The 21472-nt window shown below is 35.4% G+C and overlaps 1 protein-coding gene across 1 annotated transcript in view; it reads right to left on the bottom strand.

Annotated features, from left to right (window-relative positions):
* Window positions 1-6392, bottom strand: part of LOC134675402 (uncharacterized) — a 111168-nt gene extending 104776 nt beyond the window's left edge. The window contains exons 1-2 of the mRNA XM_063533609.1: window positions 6326-6392; window positions 5823-5930 (exon numbers count right to left, since the gene is read on the bottom strand). The gene's annotated coding sequence lies outside the window, so the exon portion shown is untranslated. The remainder of the gene's footprint in view (window positions 1-5822; window positions 5931-6325) is intronic.
* Window positions 6393-21472: the final 15080 nt, after the last annotated feature.

Genomic DNA, 21472 nt, shown 5'->3' with positions numbered 1-21472 from the left:
GACTGAAAACCGAGAATGAAGTATGCTCGTGTGCTTTTAATAAATTAATGGTAATACACTAAAATCTAATTATTACAATCAGAAACAATATAATTAAATCGACTATTAAATTCTATAAATATATATACTCTCTGAACACACACCGGATATGTTAAATAAATTATAAATCCATTTCCGAATAGCTTTGACAAATTAATTGATTTGTTCCGTTAATTATTTAATCATCAATCAATCAATCAATACTTTATTTCCAAGAATATGGTACATACAATGTTGGTTAGTAAAAAGTGTTAGGTCAGCATATTCTGCCGGCATGCATCGGCGTTGAAATATTTACATAACTATGTAGGTACATGAGAAGTAAAATTAAATATTAAAATTATCTTGAAACCTTTATTAATGAGTTCCTTACTAATTTTACTGGCTGAATAAGTAACTAAGTATTATGGCGGTCAGCAATTTTTAAACTGAGAAGTAACTAAAGTAACTTAAATTCAGTTTCAGTTACCACCCCTGAATGGTTTATGCGTCGTTGGACTAAAAGTAAATATGGCGATGTATAAAAATGTCTACTTGCATAAGTTCGTGCGTATATAATTTCGACGAAGTATAAAAATGTGCATCTGTATATTAGACCAAATATAAATATGTTGCGGCACTAGACTAAAAGTAAATATGATGATGTATAAAAATGTCCACTTACATAAGTTCGGGCGTATATAATTTTACGAGGGGATGAATTTGTTCCATACGTAGGTTGCCCTGAAAGTTTCGGGAATTGCATACTTAGGAACGTATATTTGACATGTGTTATACCTCTTTGTTACAAGCATAGTCTCATTATTCGAAAACACTGGCCACTTAGAAAAAAAAAACAATGTTCTATTTTCAATTGTTTTTTAAAGTCGTTGAGTCGCTGGTGAAAATGGAGCTGTCCCGCGAAAGTTTTAGAGCAATGATTTATTATGACTTTAAAAGTGGATTAACACAACAACAATGTGGAGACCGATTGACTATTGCTTTTAGTAGTGAAGCACCTTCGAAGACGACAATATACAGGTGGTATTCGGAATTTCAACGTGGCCGTGTGTCTCTTGCGGATGACGTACGTGAGGGTCGACCGAAAACTGCCGTTACCGATCAAAACATCGATGTTGTTCGCCAACTGATAAAAGAAGATAGGCATATTACATATCGGGAAATTCAGGAGACTTTAGGCATTGGAATGAGTCAGGTACAAGTTATTTTACAGCAAGAGTTGGGCGTGCGGAAGTTGTTTTCCCGGTGGATTCCTCACTTGTTATCTGACGACCAGAAAACGGTCCGTGTCAATTGGTGCCACAAAACCCTAAAAAGATTTAATGGAGGAAGCTCAACTGCCGTTTTTAGTATTGTGTCAGGTGACGAGTCATGGATTTACGCATATGAGCCTGAATCCAAAAACCAATCTCGAGTATGGGTTTACGAAGACGAGCCGAAGCCAACAAAAGTTGTTCGTTCTCGCAGCACGATCAAAAAAATGGTAGCCACGTTTGTCTCCAAATCGGGTCACGTGGCGACTATTGCTCTTGAAGATCGAAGAACTGTCAATGCCGATTGGTATATAGGCGTTTGTTTACCGATTGTTTTTGCTGAACTGCGAAAAAATAACCCTAACCGCCGTATTATACTACACCATGATAATGCCAGCCCTCATACTGCTCAGAAAACAAACGACTATCTGAAGGGCGAAAAAGTCGAATTACTGGACCATCCTCCGTACAGCCCCGACCTAAGTCCCAACGATTTTTTTACTTTCCCGAAAATAAAGAATCGGTTGCGTGGTCAGCGTTTTCAGACCGCGGAAGAAGCAGTCCACGCTTATAAAATGGCCATTTCGTCAACCCCCAGTTCAGAGTTCAATAACTGTTTTGAAAACTGGTTTCAGAGAATGAAAAAGTGCATTAAACACAAAGGAGAATACTTTGAAAAACAATAAAAGTACTTTTATTTCATTTAAACGCGTATTTTTTCCAATTCCCGAAACTTTCAGGGCAACCTACGTATATGTATTATTATAATCCTGGACCTATGTAAAGAAAGTAGTCATTTTTATATTCCGACTTGATAAGACTTAAACATTTTGAAGTACTTTTAGTCCAACGACGCATAAACCCCCTGAATATGACGGCTCAAAATTTAGATTTAAATTTATTAAACTCCTATCAATAGTTGTTATATGATAAAAATGACTATTCAAATTACTATCATAACTGGCCATGAAGAATAAAGAAAAACATAAAACGAATCAAATTAAAAATATGTTTACCATTTATGGGATTTCCCATATATATATTTATTTCCTAAGAGTGTTGGGCAAAAAATAATAACAAGTAATTTTAAAACGGCAAAGAAAAACATAACTACGACTTAAATAATATTTATCTATAAATTGATCGAGCGGCAAAAAAATGTTGGATTGTTTAAGTTTCTCAGTAGTTTGTCGCTACTCTATATCTTGATAAAATGTCAATGATTTCTTTACATTTGCTTTTCTATTAAACTGCATTGTAAAAAGTACTTACAAACTTGAAATAATACCAAGAAAAGTCTGCAACGATTTTGATAGCAGTTTACGCAGTGTAAGTGTTATATTAAACGTCAACGTTTGTAAGTCTGTTAAAAAATTAATCCTTGTCATGGGCCAAAAGACATCGATTGACACTATAAGGGTGTTTACATATGTAGTGTCCGATCCGATATCCTTGGAGAAAAGCAGCTGCTAGAGAGTGCCCTATGGCGTCAAGTCCTTCTTTTTAGGGTTCCGTACCCAAAGGGTAAAACGGGACCCTATTACTAAGACTTCGCTGTCCGTCCGTCTGTCCGTCCGTCCGTCTGTCACCAGGCTGTATCTCACGAACCGCGATAGCTAGACAGTTGAAATTTTCACAGATGATGTATTTCTGTTGCCGCTATAACAACAAATACTAAAAACAAAATAAAATAAAGATTTAAATGGGGCTCCCATACAACAAACGTGGATTATTGACCAAAGTTAAGCAACGTCGGGAGTGGTCAGTACCTGGATGGGTGACCGTTTTTTTTTTGCTTTTTTTTTTGTTTTTTTTTTGCATTATGGTACAGAACCCTTCGTGCGCGAGTCCGACTCGCACATGCCCGGTTTTTTTTATTTATTTAAGGTTATCTTTATCTTTTGAACAATAAACATTTAAACAATGAAGAATTAAATATAAAGGCTTGTTTTAAACTTTTACTTCTTTGTGGTCGCATCTCACATTCGATACCTATCGAATCAGACATTGCGAAAACATTCTAAAATTTGCTTTTAATAAGCACAAAATACGAATACAAACATACACACACAGATTGTAGAATTAACTCTTACAGACACAGAAATAAAAGTGAATGCTACAGTTACTAAAAACAATTTCTTTCACTTCAATCTACACGGATGTAGTGAATAGAAAGCCATTTTGAAATTGAATTTCATACAGTACTGACTTGACCTCACCTGCGCTGACCCCGGCGTAGATAACTTATTGATAAACCTCATACTAGCCATATAAGTTAGTTCAAAAAAGTGGCGGTATATTTTCTGCTTCGAAAATTTTGTTAAGGGATTAAGTCATGATTGCTACCTACCCGTAGTTTTTTTTTTTTTAATAGAACATTGCTTGAATTAAAAATAATCTAGAAATTTCCAAAAGTTATACAAACGGTGTTAAGTTTTGTGTATTTTATAAACTCTTCCAAATAAACTGTAAAGACAATGTGTAAAAATGTCACATAATGGATGATTTTTTTTCTTCTTCTCTAATTGTAACATCCGAAAACACTTTTCGGATTTGTGTCTTATAAAGAGCGTACCCGTGGACATATCTTATATAAACTAACTATAAAACATTATAAATAAAAGTTCTTTTTTATTTAATCAGAATTGTTCAAGTTCATCCCTGGTGATATCGCAAACATTGTATGTAAAAGTAATAAAATTGATGACAATAAAATTACTTTTTATGCCATTGCTCTCTATAAATTCTTACTTACCCCCTTATTCATAAAACTTTACAAGGCTCAATTAGACAACTTATGGTTTATCTCTCTCTTGCAAATACATAAGTCAATCAGTCAGCCGTAAGTCCTTAAACTACGTCCAAGCCCTTGTGGCCTATTTGCTGAATAAATGTTGATGTTGATGTTGATGCAAGACCACCGGTGGACGGGCAGCAGCGTCCCTCAAATTCGGTGAACTCGACTGCGATCGCCAAGCCGCCTGCCAAGCGTGGCGATTATGGCATTCACCCCCCCATTAAAGGGGGAGGCCTATGTTCAGCAGTGGACGTCTTATGGCTGTGATGATGATGACATAAGTCAAAAAATTAAGACAAACGAAGTTACCTAATTGAAGCCTGTAGCCCGTTTATGAATAATGCCATCATAATATATCTTCTGTAGTCAATTCGCTAATTTACTGCAAAACCTAAGGCCTTGCCTAAAGTTTTGACTGGCGGTCTATATTTAAGTAAGCGCTACAAACGTGTCTTGACTAAGTCAATCCTAGAAATGACTAACGTCGAAAATTAACGCAACTTCGAACTTTGACTGCAACATATAATATACTATCTACAAAACATTATTCGCTTTATAGTTTAGATAAGATAAGATTTCTTTATTGACAAAGCTGTGTTGGTACATAGGTCTTATAAATATTACAGAAGTCCATCAGCTTGCCCATTTCGGGCGTACAATTATAAACTAATTATAATCATATAATGCATGCAAAAAACAACCCTGTATTGAACTTTAACTTAATAGTCTTTCCTCGTATTCAAAATGAGCTAAAACAGTACATTAATATTTGAAATAAGGTACCTAGTACCTACCTTCGTGTAGTACCATAGGTAAAGCAGTATTTATATATAACTTTGACGCTCTACGCAGAAAACAGCGTCAACGGAATCCCAATGCCTAAAACGTTGTACTGAAGTAGAAAACTATAAAAAGTTCTAAACTCGGGACAAATCATTATACCATTTACTATCTAACTAATCTCCTCAAGTGCAGATTTATTTTATTATGATTGACTGGTAGAGAATGCCTTAGGGCATTAAGTCCGCCATTTGTATTTATTTTTATCATGCAATAAAGTTTAAATAAATACATAAATTTATTCAAGCACATCTACAGTAATGCTGTTAAATCAAATTGAAATCAAACACAAGAAGGATCAATCAAAATCTAATAAGAGTAGTAAGAACTCGAATATATTTGTCTGTCTGTCAGTCTATTTATGCAGCAACATTTTAACTACATGATATGTTTATTAGTTAAACAGTTAAGTTTTATGACCCATTAATTAGTGAAAGGTAGGAAATATAATTAATTAATTACTTTGTTATCTCTGAGATAATAAACAAACAAACATCGATTTTTACTTCAAAGTTCAACCAGAAGTTCAATTATTAATAACAAAGTACAAATCAGTGTTTTTATTTTATATCATTTAATGTTTGTGTCTTGTATCTAGTGACATCCGATTCAATATATTAGTACCTATTAGTGCGTCGTGCTCTTTCATATTGGGCTACAATATTAATATAAGTAAGCGAGCGCAGTAACCAATCCATTTTCAATACAATTTTCACGTTTAAAAATAAACACAGTTAATATAAGTAACACATTAATAACTACTTCAAAAATATTTAAATATCAAGGTGTTATATATTGATTAAAATTGTTACTTGGGTATTAAAATTAATAATGTGAAGGCTTAATTAGTGAAGCTTAATACATACTAACTATTACAAACGAAAAAAACTTACCTTAATCTAAGACATCCAAAATCGAGTCAGGCCAGCACACAAAGTCACCAATGGTCACAGAATAGTCACTCACTTCACAGTTTTACACAAGTTCAACGTTTTTCCAACCTGAAAAGTACGTGAAAATTTAACGCGGGAAAACTCAAAAAGGTGGTTGAGGCCGCGCGGTCGTCGCGCGACTGAAAAAACGCGGCGCCCGCGTAAGACTCGGAAACTAAATCAAAATACGCTAGAAGAGGGACGAGTCTCTGCAGGCCCCACCCTACCCCCACTACGCACCGCGCAAAAAACATTCGTAAAAACGCGCGCCGCGCAAACTATCAATTGTTTATGCCCAACAAAGTAACATCGAAAACAATCCCTAGATCAAAGTTAAACAATTAAAACAAGAACAATGTCGAATTTAAAACAATGGTTTAATTTGAAACGATGCTCATAACATAACTGGCCAGTATTTACAAAACGAGCGAACGAGTTTGAAAGATTCAAATTTGGAATCGGACCTTTTGAGTTTTCCTGCGAGTGGTGACTAGGAAAAGTCGTAAAAAGTCGTGAAAGTAGATCGCGTATGACGTGCGACGTGCGACTGCCCGCCACAGCCGCCAGGCCCTGAATGTGTATACAGGCGGCCGGAGCGCGCACCGTTTTTTTCTGCCAAAAAACTTAAGAAAGGGTCCTTTAGAGGGTTAACCGTGGTCGGTTTTTGTGGACTATAAAACTGGAGCGACCTTTGACTTGATACGGATCGCATTGGATTCGCGGGGTCGCGGCTTTAATAGTACTTTTGGAGGTGCGCGGCATCTATGAGTTATGTTTACAATTCTTATCCTTTAATATTTAACGTATATTCTGAATATGAAGTTATTAATTTCGCTTGTACTAGTATTTGGTATTGAACCTAGTAAGACCCAGGGATACTTTTACATTATTAAATATGGAACTTTGTTAATACTTTAGAGTTCAAAACTAGAATTGAATTTATACTTTTACAACACGGAGACTTACGAGGTAGAAAGTTTTTTTAGGTATCTTTGCAGTTCAATTTTGTGCATGTATTAGAGCTGAAAATAAAAAAATTAAGGCACGATAAAATTTTAATATTTTTTATTAATGTTCACTGAATTTCTAAAATTTTTAACTAATTTAAGGACTATACTATGTACTACAATACATATAAACAAACTTTACACACCCTTAATGAAATCATGACCCTTCCTTTTGTCTTTACTATAGTATGAAAACCAAACAATAAATAAACTCACTTCAATAACTACAAAATATACCTAGAATAAGAATAATATTTATTTGAAATAAACCTTGTTAATAAACATCAATAGGTATCCTGTGGCCTCACACTAGGCTAAGCCTGTGACGTGGCAACCGAATTCGCAATTCGTAGGCTGAAGGTTAAGGTGACAGTCCATTTGCAACGACAGCTGCACTACTGTTCATTTTACGATGGAAATTGACAATGACAGCGACGCGTTCTGTACCGGTAGTGCTGCTGCGGTTAGAAATGGAATGTTACCATTAAGAAAAAAACTAATCTAATGGGTGATGTATTGATACCTTCTTCTTTACCTATATATATGTACATCACCTATGTGTATATAGGTGATGTACATATATAATATAACAGTTTTGAACGATTCACGGTTAGTTTCACTACACTTATTATCGACCGGGATAACAAGAGCTCGAAAACAATACAAAAGGTAATCACGGTTCATACCCCGGTCGATTTAAGTCTGTAATATACAGACATCGTAAATTTTCCAGCATTTTTGGTGAAGCGGAGTGGTGTTAATGGAATTGGTATAAATCATTTCAACCCTAATGATTAATTAGCGTTAATTACGTGAATATTAACCTTAATTTACCATTTCAGTTGAAATTATCTATACCAATTCCGTTAACACCACTCTGCTGCACCAAAAATGCTGGAAAATGTACGATCAGTAATATATCTGTGCTTAATTACCAATCAACATAGCGCTCTAATATGCGGACCATACATATTAGCAATCTGAAACGTCGTCGCATTTTTTCTGTCTCTACTTGGGCGATTTTATAGAGCGTGCCTTTATGATTAATAATTTAACGCTTAATTAGAGACCACGGGGCCTTATAGGGACAAGTTTGATGTAGCACTATTATTTCTTAGAAGATTATGCTTAGGAATTCACATGCTTTATTAACAGATGTAACCTACGTGCTTGTAGAATACAACATTCAAAAACATTATAAATTATTGAGTACGCTCAAAATTGTGTGATGAATAATTTGGAAACTATTTAAAAGGGTTAGGTACACTGAGAGAATAGGATAACAAAAAACCGGGCAAGTGCGAGTCGGACTCGCGCACGAAGGGTTCCGTACCATAACGCAAAAAAAAAAACAGAAAAAAAAAGCAAAAAAAAAAAACGGTCACCCATCCAAGTAATGACCACTCCCGACGTTGCTTAACTTTGGTCAAAAATCACGATTGTTGTATGGGAGCCCCATTTAAATCTTTATTTTATTCTGTTTTTAGTATTTGTTGTTATAGCGGCAACAGAAATACATCATCTGTGAAAATTTCAACTGTTTAGCTATCACGGTTCGTGAGATACAGCCTGGTGACAGACGGACGGACGGACGGACGGACGGACGGACAGCGAAGTCTTAGTAATAGGGTCCCGTTTTACCCTTTGGGTACGGAACCCTAAAAACACACTTAGAATTACAAAAATAAACTTAATCCGGGGACTCAACTAATAGGAACAAATTGACTTTTGCAATTTCTATTAGTTCTTGCAATTTCTATTACCTGTTTGTTGAAATTAGATTTAGGATTACTGAGCTGTTTGTAGAAATAAATAAACTTTACAGAAATAGTGAAACGTCTATAATTATTACTAAACTTCATTTTTTTCCCCCAGTACAGAACTGTTTTTTAATTCCTGGTTTAGTTTACTAATGATTTTTCGCTCAGTGTAGGTATAATTAATTATAATTATCATCTTAATACAAAGAGACAGATGAGAAATTTAACAAAGAGTGTTTTGTGTGCAAACTTTTGTTGTAAATTTGAGAAAAAATGTAGAGAGCTGCAAATAAAAAAAAATGAATCCCCTTTGCATTATGCCAAAACCATTTTACGCCAAAAATGCCTTACATCATTTTGGAAATGGGCTGATACTCTTCATACTACTGGATCGGTTTTAATTAAACATAGCTAAAAACCATTACAAGGAAACTCGCTTTCAAGTAAAAAAACACCGCATCGAAATCGGTCCATACGTTTGAGAGCTACGAAACCACAGACAGACAGACAATGTCGTCATATCAAGTCTTAGGAAAGATAAAAATATTTATCGACAAGGCTCCGAATCTTTCAACTTGTATCGGTTAGAAATAAACAAGATTATGTTTCTCGATCTGCAGTCAACAATGATGAACTATATTGTTTCGACATCGTTGTTTATATCAACAATAACACAAACAAGAGTCGTCTGGTGAAAAGTTGATGAGATAAAATTGGCTACTTGAGTATTTAAATCAAACATAAGAAAAAGGGATTCATAGGCAATGAAAATGCAGATGAACTCGCCAGAGCCGGATCTGTAAGTAACCTTATAGGTCCGGAACCATTCGTGGGGCTCTCACAGGGAACCATCACAACGGCTATTAAAGACCATACCAAGACCAAACACCAGGAAGAATGGGATAGTCTGACGGGTCTAAAGCATGCAAAGCTCTTTATGCAAGGAATAGACTCCGGCTGGAGCAAAAAGCTTTGGAAACTTAGCAAAAGACAACTCCAAATCATAACGGGGGTGTTTACTGGCCACTACGGGGTCAAAGGATTTCTGGCCAAGATGGGACACTCTGACAACACCGATTGTCGTATGTGTGGCGAAGAGGAAGAGACAGTAAGACACTTAATGTGTGAATGTCACGCCCTCGCCAGACAAAGAATGAAGGACTTTAGAGCAGGATACCTGGAACCAAAGGACTTTAAAACGCTACCCATGAGCTCCATCATCCGACACATGGATATGGTGGGAAAAGCTCTTGAGTAGTTGACGGATCTCTTCTAGGGGGTAACTGCACAAAAGATCCCTATGGGTCGAAGTGTATCCGTAAGGGCCCCCGAAAACAATAAGATAAGATAAGATAAACATAAGAAAAAGTGTAAAGTCAACTCACCAGGTTAGCTGGAAGAGTTCCCTGTGAGGTATAAATTCGCTCTTGTGCCTCTAGCTCTATGAATTGTATAATGTAGGTACACGTATGTACAATAAACTGATCAGTGATTACTACTACGTGGTAAGTAATTTTAGATATTGTGTTGTTCATGGGACAATTTAAATAAAACTTAACTTTCGTGGCCCAATAATGCGAACCTCTTGAGACCCAGAGGCAATAGTTTTGTTTTTGAAATTGGAACCCTTATAATAATAATAATAACATGTGTATCCCTTACTTTTAGAGTAAACTGTCTTAAAGGGCCTCTGCGCTGTTGGCTTCGGCCCCACGCACCCCTCCCAAAGGTCCAGGACCCCATGGTCCCGAGATATGGAAAGGATAAATAATAATATAATAATTCAGCCTATATACGTCCCACTGCTGGGCACAGGCCTCCTCTCGAGCGCGAGAGGGCTTGGGCTATAGTCCCCACGCTAGCCCAATGCGGATTGGGGACTTCACATACACCTTTGAAATTCTTCGCAGATGTATGCAGAACCCTTAGTTATACAATAAAAGTTCATAATAGATTTTGGAATATGTATAAAAAATTATACGCAGGGACTTCGAAGGTTAAATAAATTGGATATATTTATTCATTCGACGTTTTATATAAACAATAATCATTATACTGAAACTAAACGTAGTGTCTTCTAAATATTATCTTTTGCCTTTGATACACAATCGCAAACGGCTGTTAAAATTGTCAACTAAATGCCGCAGCATAAAATTTTGTTACTTAATTTATTTTTGGGCCAGCTTTTAATTACCCATGATTTTGTAGTTATTATTTTATATTTACTTACATATAACTTTTTCAAAACTGTCGAGAACACCAACTGCATGTCAAATGTATACGTAACGTAAAAATAGTCATGTCAGATAAACGTCAGTCCATACATTGTGTATGAGTCGTATGACCATTGGCCGCCTATTTTCGACAGAGGGGAAAGCCTGTTAATGGCTACTGCATTTGGTTAATATCCTCTATATTCTGGCCGGAATTAACACAAAATTCCAATTTGGTACAAAAAACATGTTATTTTCCCTTTACTTAAATCACATAGGTACAGTCAAGGAATTTAAACTCCGACCCATTTCGTACTTTGTCACAGTGACAATCAATATGAAAGCCGCTAGAGACCTCATACGGTTGTCACTGTGACAAAGTACGAAATGGGTCGGAATTTAAATTCCTTGACTGTACGTCTTTCTAACTCAGAGGAATTTTTTTTAGGAAATACGGTGAAATTAAGTTTATATTGTAAAGTATAGGGAACTCTCTAATTTACAAAATTTTATCAAGCGATTTAAAAAAGCGACAGCAAAATAAAAATCAGGCCATTTCCTAAAAAACAATTGAGTTTACATAATTTTTAATACCTCCGTTATCGTGACATGACCTGTGACAATATGCCAACTTCAACCCCGCTGACGCGCTCCGCGTCACGCGCCGAAATAGCCTGACATTTGCGCAGGCGCGAACAGTCCAGCCGCGTGCTTTTTAGTCTGTGCCGTCGACGCTGATTGCTGGCCATTTGTGAACTCTACTCCAACGACTTAAGGACTATAAATGGTCAGTTAAATTTTTATAAGTCCATAATAGTGGTATGTGGCTTAAGATAAAAAGGGAAAGAGTGAGAATGTTTACGGAAGCTTATTTATGTGTTCTGAGCGTTGTTTTGTTAATTTTTATTTTGCACTAAATTACAGTTTTTTGTGAAACATTTAGGATCAATGTATACTCAGTGATATTAAAAATTAACTTTTTTTGTTTGATGTAATTTGCATTATTACATAGTGTATTTTCGACTCGACTTTTTACTAAGAGTGAATTTGTATCCGATATCCAGTCACTTAATGTTTACAAAAAAAAGTATGTACCTTTTTCGATAAGTGAAATAATTAAGTAATTTCTAAATAAACCCAGATTCTAAACTTAGCAATCGTTTCGCTTTAACACCGTCTTATAGCAACTCAAAAATAGAAAGACACAAAAACATTCCATAAGAAACTAACCAGTAAGCGCCATTTAATGCTAACCGATTAACGCCAACGGCCGAACTCAAATATCGGAATTCCATTTTCAAAAAGCCAATTCCAGTTTTAAACAAAAAATCCATAACATTTTCCCAAGTAGTCGAGTGCGCGTGTGTGCGTGAGCGAATGATACTTTCCACACATGAATTGTTGTTCGTGTTAACAATAAATCATACGAATGTATTTGTGATCGGGCGAGCGTACGGTGGGGAAAGCGCGGGTTATTAATGTTTGTTATCGATTTTATTGATCAAATTTTCTGTTTATGCTACGATAATGGCAGACCAGCACACAACTCGTCTGAAAATATTCGGACACTAAACCACTGGCAGCTTGTAACTGCAGAGGGGCTACACACGGAAGGTATAATTTAACTATATACTAGGTACTAAATATAGATGTTAAAAATTTTTTTTAGATTTTAATGAAAATGCTTTGCTTATTGGAATAGGTACTTAATTAGAATAAATGAATGATGATGCGTAATATTGTAACATAGATACGTACCTCAGGCTTCATAGTTGCCACAGATTTTATTCATAGTATTCATAATATATACGATAAGTAAATCGTTGCTAATTCCTGCAGTCTTGTCCTATCATGACATGACAAACCCTGACATGTTGTCAAGTAAAATAATATAGGAATAAGACATCACAATACATTAATCATAACCACAACAAAACGTAAACGTAAAAGTAAAAACGTAAATGTATGTGTATTCTACGTCCACGGCTACATTTTAAAATTGCCGCCTTTTTCAGTAGTGATAAAATGCTTGACTTGTACCACTACCGCCAGTTTTGAAATTGACATATTCACTCACGTTTAAGTAACTTTTTATGCATCTCGCTCGTACTCGCATGTTAGTGCAAGCGAGATGTATAGAAAGTAATTTACGTAGACGCGAGCTACTCAGTGTCAAAACTGGTGGTAGCCATATTGATCCATCGATAGATAAGTTGTCACAACCACCAACAACTCAAACTATCGAATCTATGGACTCAGCACATCCCTTTCACCTCAGTGTGCGCGTATACGCACACGTCTCGCATGTGTGCGTATCATACGCATTTCTTTATGCTCGTATTGTAATTTATTGGTCTGTAACGAAGTTAATTATTGCAATTTTTGTATTAAATGTTGGAAATTATTTTTAGCTTGCAGATGCTTCGGCTTTTTACGGAGAAACAGCATCGGTACGGCTTATATTAGTGGAGTTATGGAAATATGGTTTTGTATTGACATATTTGTGAATGAGATCGCCTGTGAACGCGAGTTGATTCAGTAATTATTAATTAAGTATTATTAAGATTTTTTACTAGTTTCTTTTAATGGTAATATGATCGAACGTTATTTTGGGTTGTTTTGTGTAAATCGTGAAACATTGTAAGTTTCATTAAAGTAGGACGTCATCGTCAACTGACCTATATTATTTCAAACATGAAATCAATGAAAATAATGTTATATAATATACTTACTCCGTTGGCTCCCCGCCCCAAAATGAGCCTTGGCCGCCGACACAAGACAGCGCCACTTTTCTCGGTCCCGTTGCGACCTCTCGCCAATTGTTGACTCGAAGTTCGCGCAGATCCGCCTCCGCCATGTCGCCCCAGCGATACTGGGGGTCCTGCTGAGCGGCCCAAGCGGCCTAGCCAAGGTGACGATCGCTTGCGCTTCGCCATCGAATCGCTTTGTGTCTCTCTATCACTCTTCCATATTAGTGTGCCCGTGACAGTTACGTTTCGTTCCCTACGGAGCGATAGCGATTGGCATGTTGTCTACGGGGCCAGGTATGCTCTTTTCACGTTCCGAACTTCATCCATTCTCTGTTATATACAGGGTGGCTGAAAAATAACTGCATTCCCGTTGCCAGGGAGGTTTTGGGATTATACTGAGCAACTTTTACTATTGAACCAACCCCAAATTCGCGAAAAGAAAATGGCCCAGCCAAAATAAAAATAAATAAATAAATAAATAAATATTATAAATAAATATTACTTGGGACCGGGGACCTAGAAATCATACAGTATCCAACAAACGAATTTTTTTTAGGAATTAACCTGAATCTTTTCTTTGCAGAATTACGGGGTGAATATCAAGTGTTCTCACAAGATTTTTCATCGCTACATTGCACTCTCGTCATGATGGATTGCAAAAAAGTGTAAAAAAAATAAAAATAAAAAAACCGTATCGGATATCAAAATAGACGAGGTTAAAGTTTAAACCAACCTCATCACAAAATGGGGTCACGATTTAGAGTTTTTTACTAAAAAAGCATAAAGATACCACTTTTAAATGATCTTTTTTTGTACGTATGAAAGATAACCCTAAAATTTGGGGCGAATCGTGGGAAATGGTCCGCGGAGGGTCGCGAATCAAAGGGATCTCGGTTCAAGGTTGTTCTACATTAATTTAGTTTTTTAAACTGGAATTTTTGAATGGAGATTTGCAAATGACGGAGTAAATTATAAGGAGGCTGGAATATTCACCCTTGAAATGATTTAATTCTACGTGTTCTGAATAATGGTGTGGTTAATGGAGTTTATTCTAGTTGAAATATGTATATTGAAAGGATTTTAATACCTATGTTTTTTGTATAAAGAATATTTTACTTTTGTTTTTCCTTAATTCAATTTTTCCATTAAATATTATATTATTTTTATTACGAGTACTGTTAAAATGATAACCTAAGTACATGACATCTGTTCTTTGCATTTGACTGTCGTAGAAAATATTACATTTTCTAATTTTCAATATTTATTTTAACCAACCAACTTCACATAGGTATCGAGTTAAATGAAATAAGTAAATGAAAAAAAAAATGTTATAAAAACACTCCATAAAAGAGTTACCTATTCACATTTCGTTGATAATGGTAACCAAGAAATGTCCAATCAAACTGTACAAAAGTCCCACAAAAATCAAAGAAATGGACATTTACTTTCTTCTCAAAACCAATTCATACCATTCACCTGAACTACAAGGAAACAATATTAACCCTTCCACTGCTCAACAATACAATATGACCCATTTGACCCCGGGTCACACCAATATCGAATGTCTCAAGAAACACACAATTCTGGAATACATTGTATTTTTTGCACAATCGCATGGGTCTGGCTGACCCTTTTGAGGTTAAAATAGACCAAAGAAATTGACCCCATTTATAACAAAAGTGCGACTTATGACCCAAGTGACCTTTTTGTGTTTTTTTGTATTTTTTGTCCGCTGGTCAAAGCTTTGTTGACAATCGCCTCTGATGGCGAGAAAAAACACAATAGCGGCAAAAAGTGACATTTATCAATAAGGTATAAAAATAAAAATAGTCGGTAGTTAAGTAAGTACATAAAATATAGTTTCTTTGAGTTAAGCATAAAGTCAGACCAAGAAAAGTCTGCAGCGGATTTGATAGCCCACGCAGTGTAAGTGTCATTTATACGTCATAATTTCATAGAAGTTTGACGTTTAAAATAACACGTGACCCGGGGTCAAATGGGTCATATTGTATTGTTGAGCAGTGGAAGGGTTAATATTGTTTCCTTGTAGTTCAGGTGAATGGTATGAATTGGTTTTGAGAAGAAAGTAAATGTCCATTTCTTTGATTTTTGTGGGACTTTTGTACAGTTTGATTGGACATTTCTTGGTTACCATTATCAACGAAATGTGAATAGGTAACTCTTTTATGGAGTGTTTTTATAACATTTTTTTTTTCATTTACTTATTTCATTTAACTCGATACCTATGTGAAGTTGGTTGGTTAAAATAAATATTGAAAATTAGAAAATGTAATATTTTCTACGACAGTCAAATGCAAAGAACAGATGTCATGTACTTAGGTTATCATTTTAACAGTACTCGTAATAAAAATAATATAATATTTAATGGAAAAATTGAATTAAGGAAAAACAAAAGTAAAATATTCTTTATACAAAAAACATAGGTATTAAAATCCTTTCAATATACATATTTCAACTAGAATAAACTCCATTAACCACACCATTATTCAGAACACGTAGAATTAAATCATTTCAAGGGTGAATATTCCAGCCTCCTTATAATTTACTCCGTCATTTGCAAATCTCCATTCAAAAATTCCAGTTTAAAAAACTAAATTAATGTAGAACAACCTTGAACCGAGATCCCTTTGATTCGCGACCCTCCGCGGACCATTTCCCACGATTCGCCCCAAATTTTAGGGTTATCTTTCATACGTACAAAAAAAGATCATTTAAAAGTGGTATCTTTATGCTTTTTTAGTAAAAAACTCTAAATCGTGACCCCATTTTGTGATGAGGTTGGTTTAAACTTTAACCTCGTCTATTTTGATATCCGATACGGTTTTTTTATTTTTATTTTTTTTACACTTTTTTGCAATCCATCATGACGAGAGTGCAATGTAGCGATGAAAAATCTTGTGAGAACACTTGATATTCACCCCGTAATTCTGCAAAGAAAAGATTCAGGTTAATTCCTAAAAAAAATTCGTTTGTTGGATACTGTATGATTTCTAGGTCCCCGGTCCCAAGTAATATTTATTTATAATATTTATTTATTTATTTATTTATTTTTATTTTGGCTGGGCCATTTTCTTTTCGCGAATTTGGGGTTGGTTCAATAGTAAAAGTTGCTCAGTATAATCCCAAAACCTCCCTGGCAACGGGAATGCAGTTATTTTTCAGCCACCCTGTATATAACAGAGAATGGATGAAGTTCGGAACGTGAAAAGAGCATACCTGGCCCCGTAGACAACATGCCAATCGCTATCGCTCCGTAGGGAACGAAACGTAACTGTCACGGGCACACTAATATGGAAGAGTGATAGAGAGACACAAAGCGATTCGATGGCGAAGCGCAAGCGATCGTCACCTTGGCTAGGCCGCTTGGGCCGCTCAGCAGGACCCCCAGTATCGCTGGGGCGACATGGCGGAGGCGGATCTGCGCGAACTTCGAGTCAACAATTGGCGAGAGGTCGCAACGGGACCGAGAAAAGTGGCGCTGTCTTGTGTCGGCGGCCAAGGCTCATTTTGGGGCGGGGAGCCAACGGAGTAAGTATATTATATAACATTATTTTCATTGATTTCATGTTTGAAATAATATAGGTCAGTTGACGATGACGTCCTACTTTAATGAAACTTACAATGTTTCACGATTTACACAAAACAACCCAAAATAACGTTCGATCATATTACCATTAAAAGAAACTAGTAAAAAATCTTAATAATACTTAATTAATAATTACTGAATCAACTCGCGTTCACAGGCGATCTCATTCACAAATATGTCAATACAAAACCATATTTCCATAACTCCACTAATATAAGCCGTACCGATGCTGTTTCTCCGTAAAAAGCCGAAGCATCTGCAAGCTAAAAATAATTTCCAACATTTAATACAAAAATTGCAATAATTAACTTCGTTACAGACCAATAAATTACAATACGAGCATAAAGAAATGCGTATGATACGCACACATGCGAGACGTGTGCGTATACGCGCACACTGAGGTGAAAGGGATGTGCTGAGTCCATAGATTCGATAGTTTGAGTTGTTGGTGGTTGTGACAACTTATCTATCGATGGATCAATATGGCTACCACCAGTTTTGACACTGAGTAGCTCGCGTCTACGTAAATTACTTTCTATACATCTCGCTTGCACTAACATGCGAGTACGAGCGAGATGCATAAAAAGTTACTTAAACGTGAGTGAATATGTCAATTTCAAAACTGGCGGTAGTGGTACAAGTCAAGCATTTTATCACTACTGAAAAAGGCGGCAATTTTAAAATGTAGCCGTGGACGTAGAATACACATACATTTACGTTTTTACTTTTACGTTTACGTTTTGTTGTGGTTATGATTAATGTATTGTGATGTCTTATTCCTATATTATTTTACTTGACAACATGTCAGGGTTTGTCATGTCATGATAGGACAAGACTGCAGGAATTAGCAACGATTTACTTATCGTATATATTATGAATACTATGAATAAAATCTGTGGCAACTATGAAGCCTGAGGTACGTATCTATGTTACAATATTACGCATCATCATTCATTTATTCTAATTAAGTACCTATTCCAATAAGCAAAGCATTTTCATTAAAATCTAAAAAAAATTTTTAACATCTATATTTAGTACCTAGTATATAGTTAAATTATACCTTCCGTGTGTAGCCCCTCTGCAGTTACAAGCTGCCAGTGGTTTAGTGTCCGAATATTTTCAGACGAGTTGTGTGCAGACCAAGAAAAGTCTGCAGCGGATTTGATAGCCCACGCAGTGTAAGTGTCATTTATACGTCATAATTTCATAGAAGTTTGACGTTTAAAATAACACGTGCACTGCGTGGGCTATCAAATCCGCTGCAGACTTTTCTTGGTCTGACTCTATCTAGATTTCTTTTATTTCGTTTTCATATTATTAATTTGACTAACTCCTAGAGTCCGTCTAGGCGATGGCATTTCCACACGTTGTCATTGCAAATGACATCCAGAGTTATCTTGGTCTGACTACTCTGACTCTAGTTATAGTCATTTAAGTGACATTAGTTATATTTTTTATTACAATAAATATAAAACTGCTTACTACTTCTTACTTAGACCATTTGTATTTATCTATGAATAATATGAATCATTTATTGTTAAAAAATATATATTCCCGCAAAAAAATGGCTGAAAAGAGGAAATGACTCAGCATCTTTTGTGCCAAAACCGTTATTAAATCTCCTACGACTCCGAAATCCATAAAACTCTCAAATTACTGCAAACAGTTATAAATCAAACGGCGAAAATAAAAAAAAATATCTCACGGATCTCGCATCATCTGCAAAAGGGGTGAATTCGAGGATTTTTTAAAACTGCACAATGAACGGTACCCTCGCCTAAACAGTTAGAAAAAAAACACGGAAGATATAGCGAAAAGGCGTTTTTTGAGCGTAACTAACTCTTTCCCATGGGTCTTAACCTTGGCGAACTTTTTGTCAAAAATTGAGACACCTTTGCCATCTTTCCGTTTTTTTGTAATTGTCAGTGTTTTTTTTAAAGCTAGGGCGAGGGTCGTGCATTGTGCCAGCCGCTTTGTACGTGAAGATTCAGCAGGTGGGTCAGATGTGCCGTCTTGGGTTAACTGGGATGAACTTTTTTAAATCGAATTATTTTTATGTTTTTTATGAGAGTGTGATTTGAAATGTGAACCTAGAAATTATTGTCAATTAATTAATTACTTAAATCTTAATGGACTCAATACAACAAAATAATCGAACCTAGACTCCAGGTTCTACCTAGAACTAACTGGTTTTTGGTTCATGGTTTTGTTAGAAAAATTAAACTAATGAAGAAATAAAGAAAAAATTTGGTTATGTACCTATAACTAAAATTAAGTCAATATTAAAATAAATGAAATTAAAAATTTACAAAAGATAAGCGCGCAATCGCTTCTCAAACTGCAAATCAGTGTTTCTCATTTATTCTAAGAATTTAGAAATCAACTGTGTTATAAAAAGTTATGAAATCTAATTTCCTTTTTATTTGCTCTGGCAACATTCCAATCAATTACAAGCAGTTTTATAAGAATCGTCCACCTATTGTTGTAAGTTTACCTGAAATTAAATAAATAGTCTTAAATAAAACAACAAAAATAAATCACTTAAGCACCAGTTAACACCGCTTAGTGCTTACAAAAAAATACAAACCACTTTCCCACACTAACATCTCATACCGGGTTCGATTAAATACCACTCCCCGAACCGGCGACATAACACACTGATTACAAGTCGAAAAAGTTTTCGATCAAAATAGGTATAATTACAGATATTCGACTAACCGGGCGGCGAATTTTCCAAAAATTACGAGTACGCAAAAAGAGTTCGGCCGCGGCGAAGGGACACAACCTGCGAATCGCGGTATTTGCACCTTTGGTTTTGTTTTGCACGGGTGTGCGCTCATTTTGGGTGTAATTATTGTTTTTGATGAGTTTAATGTTTAATTTATTTGTTATGTTTAAGCCCGTTGTGTCTTATGCACATCGTACCGTTGGGTCGTTTTTTTAGAGCCTGTCCTAAGTACATATGATTAGTGCCATAAAAAGAAGTTAGGTACGTAAAAAAATTATAAATATCATAATCACCGCTTAAAAGTAATTTTTAGATGAATTCGTAAAGCACATATTACCTAATATGGCAAAAAATATTTAGACGCAAATCAGGAAAGTACATATTAATATCACGTATTGTTAAATCTATCGTAAATAAACAAGAAATTACTATTTGATTAGACCTTCATCCGTTAGCAAAAAGGCCTCCACTTTTGTTTGAACAAATTAGCAAGATTGTCAAATTCTCAAAAATCTTACTTATCCAACACCACCTCCGGCTCCGCTCCGTCTCTCTCTTATGAAAGAAGCACGTTGCCCTCTCGCTCTCAGCGGAATTCAAAAAGTGAACACAAAAATGTTTCCCGCGCAAAATGGCTGGCATAGTTGTCGAACTGAGAAATGTCAGTTTTGTTCCAAATTTGAAAATTAATAACGAGTGCTCTGGCATTTTTACCGACGTAATTAGAAATATTTTGTGTTTTAGCATTTTTTGCGGCCGAAATACAGAGATCGGCTTTATAAATAGGTCGCGAGTTTGCCGTTTATTAAAAACCCTTAAGCTTATTTTCCTCATTTTATTTTAGAAATGTTACTTATTTTAAAGTGGTTTTGTGATGTGGCAAAATAAAGTACCTAAATGGCACTCCTTGATTTATAGAACAATTTATAATAAAATTAGTTGAACACTGGTCAAATCTAAATCTCATTTTTTTTACGTTACAAGATGAATATTTAATTCTACAAGTCGCACTGGTAGGGTTAATTTCAATTATAGTAACATTTTAAAACTTTTGGGTAGATAGTTTGACTAATTCTTAGATTGCAGTTAGGCTATACTAGTCGCACTGTTTTTATTTTAATTACGACACTTTTTAATTTACTTAATAATATGGTATAATAACCAGTCAAAAAACAAAAACCGTAAGAAACTTCGTTATTTCTTATATTGTGTTTATAATCCTTATTTCCTACTTCACGGCAACAGATGTCAAAGTTTAGTCTAGAAAAAAAAGCAACCTTTTCGGTTCAATCCTTTTATTCCCATAAGGAATCTTTGATTTTTTTTTTGTAACATGACGCCGCGATTTTGTCAAAATATTACTGTTGCTTTTTTTGTCAAAATTACCCCTTTGCGTAAGATTCTTTGTGAGAGTTTCCGTCATTCGATATTTTGGTGAAGATCAATCTACGTAATGACATTTTGCGATGAAAGAAGAAGGATGAAAGGGTGAACGGTAACTGTATTTTTAAATAAAATGTTAGATATACCTTGGTATTCGGTTCAC

The sequence above is a fragment of the Cydia fagiglandana genome, chromosome 22, assembly GCF_963556715.1.
Source record: "Cydia fagiglandana chromosome 22, ilCydFagi1.1, whole genome shotgun sequence".
NCBI classification, from domain to species: Eukaryota; Metazoa; Arthropoda; class Insecta; order Lepidoptera; family Tortricidae; genus Cydia; species Cydia fagiglandana.
Note: the sequence above shows the minus strand (reverse complement) of the source record. Positions and strands in the feature narration are given on the sequence as shown.